Below are 6,674 nucleotides of genomic sequence, written 5' to 3'. Positions count from 1 at the left end.
CTAGTTGCCGTATACGTTGACGATGGTTGCAGGCTCCGACCAAGACATGATAAGTGAGTTCAAAAAGGAGATGTTAAGTAACTTTGAGATGAGTGATCTCGGGTTATTAACTTACTACCTTGGAATTGAGGTTTGTCAAGAGAAAGAAAAAATAACTTTGTGTCAGTCAAGATATGCAAATAAAATTTTGACTGAAACAGGTATGTTCGAGTGTAATGCTACACAAACACCGATGGAGTTCGGTTTAAAGGTCTCGAAGGATGAAGAAGAAGAGAGTATTGACGAAAATGATTATAGGCGAAAGATTGGATGTCTTCGCTATTTACTTCACACGCGCCCAGACCTTGCGTTCTGTGTAGGACTACTCAGCAGGTACATGCACAATCCCAAAAGATCCCATGGAGCCGCGTTAAAGCACGTTCTGAGGTATCTTAAAGGATCAACGACACTAGGCCTCGTATACAAGCAAGCGACTACAATGGAGATCCAAGGCTTTAGTGATTCAAGCTATAATATTGATGATGATGATGGTAGGAGTACTACAGGCCACATCTTTTACTTGAATGATTGTCCTATCACTTGGTGTTCTCAAAAACAAGAGACAGTAGCACTATCATCTTGTGAAGCTGAGTTTATGGCTGCAACTGAAGCTGCAAAACAAGCCATATGGCTTCAAGATTTGCTCGAAGAGGTTACGGGTCAACCAAGGCAAAAGATAGTGGTACGGCTTGATAACAAATCGGCTATTGCCCTCACCAAGAATCCGGTCTTCCACGGTCAGAGTAAGCATATACATAAGCGCTATCACTTCATTCGAGAATGCATTGAGAACGAGCAAGTTGACGTCCAACATGTGCCAGGAGCAGAACAAAAGGCAGACATGTTAACTAAAGCTTTGGGAAGAATCAAGTTCAAGGAAATAAAGGATCTTGTTGGAGTTCTAGATATTGAAGAAGTTAACTTTAATTTTAAGGGGGAGAATGTTGGAGATAAACATAAAGATAGCTTAGGAGTTAAGTTACACCATTAATCCTAATGAGTATAGGATTGGAGAAAAGGAAATATGTATTCCTAATGAGTTTAGGAAATATAGTCTCTATATAAAGAGTTGCAAGAGTGTTGCATACCTTTTAGAGAGTTTTAGAGATTGTGTGTTTTTGTGTGCTTAAGCTTTGAGTAATTCTTAAGCTAGTAAAGAAGAGTTTCTTTATATCGAGTTCATACAATCTTTAGACTTATATACCTAACTAAAATAAGCAAAATTGAACCAAATTTCATAAATACCCAGACGGATTTATATTTCTGGAACCGGAAAATTGAAACCAAATGGGTATCCAAAACTTTAAAATACAGATTATATACCTAAAAGTATATATTATATTTAGTTTTTAAATAACCAGATATCTTGAAATACTATTTATAAACCGAATTATCCAAAAAATCTGAATTATTCAAATATTTTTTTATCCCAAAATATATAAAATTATCCAAATTACCTAACATTTTTATCGGAACAACATGAAAAACCTTAATTATCCGACGTTTTTACCCATAATATCTGGTATTATCCAAAAACTAAAATCGGATTGGATCCAAAACTTCTTCGGATATTGTCGTTTCCCAACTTTGTTATTTGAACCGAATGGTACTTAAATTTCTAGAACCAAAAATCCAAAAAATTGAAATACCTGAATCGAAACTGAACGGAAAACCTAACGCCTACCCTAATCAATCTCCAATATTATCCCAAGCCCACAGTATAGGCTTTGTTCCCAGTTATTACCAGACCTTTTATCCCAAATGAAGAGGCATGTCTGCTTAGGTTACTTTATATCTATGTTGTATAGAATCGGAAGCAGGTACGTGGAATCAAAATCGTATGGAAGCGTATAAGCAATTTTTTTTTAAATTAAGAAGGTACGTGTTGGAAGCTATATCTTTATAATATTATTTGAGAAGTCACTTTACTATGTGGCACGTTCACGTTAACTCTCACAGTAGTTTATTACATGATACCCTGAATGAATTGAGTTTATTATATAATTGCCATTATTTATATTTTCTTTTCGTTAATACATTCCTTTTATAACCAAATTGTTATCAAAAAAAAATTTCATAAAATATCTATAAATATTTCTATTTTATTTTCATTTTATTAATAAAACCGTATTACGATGGTTTATTATTAATTGATTTTATTATTATAACCATCATTATTAATATTTTATTTTTATTGATACATTCCTTTTATAATTAAATTTTTATAAAAAGTAATTTCATATAAAAGACAATATCTAGAAATATTTCATTTTATATTAGTTTTTATTAATAAAACCATATTTTATGAAAAAGGAAATATTTTTACCATAAAATGCAAAAGTTTGATATATTTCAAATATCTTCTTTCTTAATAAAAAAGGAAACTATGTGATTATACCTTTTGATAGTTATACAATTTTTTATTTCTACAAAAATATCCAGCTCAATTTCTGCAATTTGTTTTTACATTATAAAGTCTTAATCCTAATAATATTTAAATGCTTAAAAAATCATTAATAAACAACTGATTTTCATAAATATAAACTATTAAACTATCGACAATAATATAAAATATCAGTCAATTATTCATCGTTCACAGAATATATTTTTTATTCATATAAAATATGTCTTTCCTTGGTAGGAAAATAATTTCCATGACTTCCATCCGAAAATTTAATTGTACTTTAGATATATGCAAGATTAAAATAAACATTATGAGGTTTTTGGAAAGAAAATATCTGAAAGAACCTGTTTCTATTGAGATGGTTTTGATTGATGATGATATAATTTTTAAAAATCACATCTTTCAATTTCTATTAATCCTATAATTATAAAAATCAAAATTGAAGAAAAGAAACTGTATTCATGCAACAACTAAAGGCAATGACTTGGTTAAGAAGTTCGAGAAAAAATTGGTAAAAGTTGAATCCAAAATAATTAACACATTTAAGATCATTTGTACACTAAATTTTAGAATTTAAAAAATAAATGTTATGGCCAAGTTGAATATATTGCACAAAAAATTATAACACTGTAGCTAAATAATTTATAAATAAAAATTTAATTAAAATAACATGAAAATACACAAACAAATATAACAAAAACTAATAAAAATTACCCAAAATTATTACATTTTGGTTTCTTAAAAAGGTTTATGCCCATGCATGGGTACGGATGAGTCACCTAATATATACTAGATATTTGCTCGCGCAATAGCGCGGGTTGACTCATTTTTTTAGGCATATTGCAAAATAAAATAAAAATATTATTTATTAGAAAAACAAATCAATAATTACATATAATTTAATATGTTTTGAGTAAAATGTAATAAACAATTTTAGTTAAGTGTTACTTTTTGGAATTATATTGATCAAATAAGAGACAACAAATAACTGGTTTCAAATACATTTATAATCAACTCATCAGTTCAAATAATAGGAATAGAATAAATAGCATTTGATCAATTCAGTCAGCGCCAATATGCCAATTTCAGGTTCCTCGGTGGTAAGATGACCTAGCCTATCATTTGACCATTATAAACCAATACACTTCTTGCTGAAAAAACTCAAAAAAACATTGGAAGATTCCATGGTTAACCGAAAGAAAAGTGTTAAAATATTTACGTTCATATTTCCAACCAGTATTAAGGTCTGATCAGCCAAATATTTTGTTCATTTGTTTCCTAAGAATAAGCTATTGGGAAGAAGAAAAAAACATTTGTCAAAAAAAGAAGAAGAAAAAAACAGATTTGTATAATGGAAAAGAGTAAGAGAGTGATTATATAATGGGAGTCCTATATACTTATTATTACCTCAGTACTCCATTTAGCCGTGGCTGCATTAATCAAACAAAGAGTTTGAAAATTAAGGTACATACATACATGCAGAAATGTAGTTAAAATATTACGTTTGATCTATTCGGTTATTTTTTGAACTCTTATTTTTTTTGTAAATAAGTCTTCATTAAAATAGGTTTTCTTAGAGCATGATTAACTCGGGCTCTTAATCTGGGGTTCTTAACTCATGATTTGACACTTTTTTTTTACACTAACCGACTCTTATATCTCTTATTTAAGAGCCGGTTCTTAGCTTTTCTTAGTTAAAAGCTAAGAAACGGTTCTTAACCGAAGCTAAGAACTCCACCCTAAGAACCCGGGTTAATCATGGTCTTAGATTTGATATAATGAATAAAAAAAACAACGAAACTAAACATAATAGAATCCATATATTTAGAGTATTCAATTTGTATATAATATATTCGATTTGCTCTATTATAATTAAAAAAAAATATTTGTGAAGCACTCAGACCATAACACACGAATGAAGGTAGTTATAAGAAACTGATATGAATGGTGATCGTGGAGTGTGGGCAAGAAGAACCGTTGGAAGAGATTACTGGATTGGATTCAATTGTTAAAGATCGTGCGTTCTCTTCACCTTTTTTCTTTTCTTATTTTTGCTTTTATTATTTTATGCATAATTTTGTAATCTTAAAAAAATAAAATAGGATCCATGTGTCAAATTCTAATTAGCCAAGTGACTTGTGTTTTAGTATATAAAGGATATAAGACAAAAATGTTTTTTATAAGACTTTTGACTAACAATATATGATTCAAATAAAAATCACTTATTCAGTTATAATATTTTTTATTCCAGTTAGCTGACTTAATATTTTAATTATAAAAATACTAACAGATGTTAGTTTAAGCTTATAAAAATGTTATCAAATTAATTATTTTTAGTAGTTCACAAATATCTATCACAATTTATTTTAATAAATGAAAAGTCTCTTATAAAAACATTATTATGCATAAATAATTTATAGTACTAATGTTGATATTTTGGTATTTTATATTTTCTATATTTTGATATTATTAATTTTGAATTTTATGTAAAATAAAAATATAATTTTATATGTTTACTTATTCACTTATTCACGATATTGAGTTGTTTTTTAATGGAAGTTCGCTAACAGAAACGTAAGCTTCCAACTTGTTTATAAAATATATTTTCGGAAGTTTATTAGAAGCATGATTCTGGGAGTTTCAAAAATTTCCGATTTTGATTCCGGTTCTGAAGCCGGAAATGCAGAGTCTAACTATGCTTATGTGGTACATAGCTTTACATAACATATAAATAAGATTCTTATGCCTCATTCTCCAAAGATATCTATCACAATATATTTTACTATATATGCAAAGTCTCTTATAAGAAAATTATTATGCACAATGATAATTTATAGTATTAGTTTTGATATTTGCATACTTTTAAATATTTTGTACATTTTAATACTATCAATTTTGAATTTTATATTTTTACTTATTCATGACGTTTAGTTTAAAAAAAAGTGAAAGCGTGATTCCTTAACGGTAGTATAACCTTCCAACGTGCTTTTATTAATATATATTTGGAAGTCTATTAAAAACAAAAGTCTTAGCGTTTTCACAAATTTTTGAATTCTGATTCTGGTTCCAAAACCGGAAATGCAGAGTCTGACTATGCTTACGTGGTACCTAGCTTTACATAACATATAAAGAGGATTCTTATGCCTCATTCTCCAAAAATATCTATCACAATATATTTTACTATATATGCAAAGTCTCTTATAAGAACATTATTATGCACATTGATAATTTATAGTATTAGTTTTGATATTGGCATACTTTTAAATATTTTATATATTTTAATACTATCAATTTTGAATTTTATATTTTTACTTATTCATGACGTTGAGATTTTTTTCTAATGAAAGCGTGATTCCTTAACGGTAGCATAACCTTCCAAAGTGTTTTTAAAAATATATTTTTGGAAGTCTATTAAAAAAAAAATTCTTAGAGCTTTCACAAATTTTCGAATTCTGATTGCGGATCGAAAGCCAGAAATGCAGAGTCTGACTATGCTTATGGTGTACCTAGCTTTACATAACATATAAAGGGGATTCTTATGCCTCATTCTCCAAAAATATCTATCACAATATACTTTACTATATATATGCAAAGTCTCTTATAAGAACATTATTATGCACAATGATAATTTATAGTATTAGTTTTGATATTTGCATATTTTTATTACCATCATTTTGAATTTTATATTTTTACTAATCTACGACGTTGAGTTTTTATTTTATCTAAATGAAAGCATGATTCCTTAACGGTAGCATAACTTTCCAACGTGTTTATTGAAAGCAAAATTCTTAGAGCTTTCACAAATTTCAGAATTCTGATTCCGGTTTCGAAGCCGGAAATGCACAGTCTGACTAAGCTTCTGTGGTACCTAGCTTTACCTAACATATAAAGAGGATTCTTATGCCTCATTCTCCACAAATATCTATCACAATATATTTTACTATATATGCAAAGTCTCTTATAAAAAAATTATTATGCACAATGATAATTTATAGTATTAGTTTTGATATTTTCATATTTTTAATATTTTCTATATTTTAGTACTATCAATTTTAAATTTTATATTTTTACAAATCTATGACATTGAGTTTTTTTTTAAATGAAAGCGTGAATTGTTAACACTAGCATAACCTTCCAACATGTTTTAAAAATAATATTTTTAAATCATAAAGTGGATGGTTCATAACCTATACCATACAAGTTCAAGACTAGAGTCCATTGGGGGTTTACA

The sequence above is a fragment of the Brassica oleracea genome, chromosome C2 (genome assembly GCF_000695525.1).
Source record: "Brassica oleracea var. oleracea cultivar TO1000 chromosome C2, BOL, whole genome shotgun sequence".
In the NCBI taxonomy this organism is placed as follows: Eukaryota; Viridiplantae; Streptophyta; class Magnoliopsida; order Brassicales; family Brassicaceae; genus Brassica; species Brassica oleracea.
Note: the sequence above shows the minus strand (reverse complement) of the source record.